This window comes from Meleagris gallopavo, chromosome 5 (assembly GCF_000146605.3).
Source record: "Meleagris gallopavo isolate NT-WF06-2002-E0010 breed Aviagen turkey brand Nicholas breeding stock chromosome 5, Turkey_5.1, whole genome shotgun sequence".
Classification (NCBI taxonomy): Eukaryota; Metazoa; Chordata; class Aves; order Galliformes; family Phasianidae; genus Meleagris; species Meleagris gallopavo.
The window spans coordinates 53,017,976-53,019,103 of record NC_015015.2 but is presented as its reverse complement, the minus strand read 5'-3'; positions in this window follow the sequence as shown (position 1 = coordinate 53,019,103).

Below are 1,128 nucleotides of genomic sequence, written 5' to 3'. Positions count from 1 at the left end.
GTTTTTGTTAAAACTATCGGCTAGCTCTCTGCCCTTCCCCCTCTTCCGGAGCGCGCGTGGCCCGGCCCCGGCCCCGGCCGGTACGCGGCACACCGTTCTACCCCCTTTTTTTTCCCTCTCTTCTTCCCGGGGCCTGTGCCCCCCTGTCACGGACTTACATGTAAGGATAATGCCGTGACAGCCATGCGGGAAAATAAGTTGCAGAGAGGCTTCAACAAGGACAAGACTATGTAAGGAGAGTCAGTGAAGGGTTCAGCTCCCCTGGGAGCTTGTGCCACAACATGGTACGCCCTTTGCCAGAGGTAAATGACGAGGAGTATTAACTGGGTTTCTGCGGGAGTAGTGGGAAATACTGGTGGTAGGTGGATGTTTGGGCTGGATGATTTTGAGGTCTTTTCCAGCCTCGGTGATTCTGTGATTCTAAAGCTGTGTCACCACAGCAGTGGGAGCTGGCTCTGGGGGCATCTCCTTGAGCAGGACACTCAGGGACAGAGCGTTTCTCCCATTTTTGTAGAGGCCGAGGCTTGCCGAACAAATGGACCCTCACAGAGAGGCGGGCTGGTCCCTGCCCAGCTGTTAACGGAAGTCTCTCCTTCAAGCGTCCATGCAGTGGCCTCTTCAACTGCATGGGGTGTGGCTCCCTCAGGCGTGGTTTTCCTTTGGAAGGGAGCTTCTACCTGCTTCCAGAGCAGCGTTTTCTTCATGTCCAGCACGCTCAGCTCTGCGGCAGGTGGCAAGTAGGGCGTCAGTCGTTTTGTAGCCACCATCCAGAACAGGGATGCAGAGCTGCAGATGGAATTGCAGGACTTGTGACGGAATCCGATGTGCCAGGCATGCCTGGCTGTTTTGTGAAGGAGCACATCCGTGCAGCAGTGCGTCTCTGCGGCTTCCTCATGCTGCTGATAACGACAGCCCCTGCCTACTCAAAGGTCAGGAACGTTTGTGAGTCCTTTTGCTGTACCCCAAGAATGAGCTCAATGCAGAGGACTCTGGAGCGAGCAAACTTATTGTACGATCTCTGTCAAACCCGTTGGGAACCGACAAAAAATTGCAGCCACTGCTGTTGATCCAGAAGCTGATGCATTAGTTTCACCAAAAGAAGGTCACATATACCGTTTGTTTTTTTTT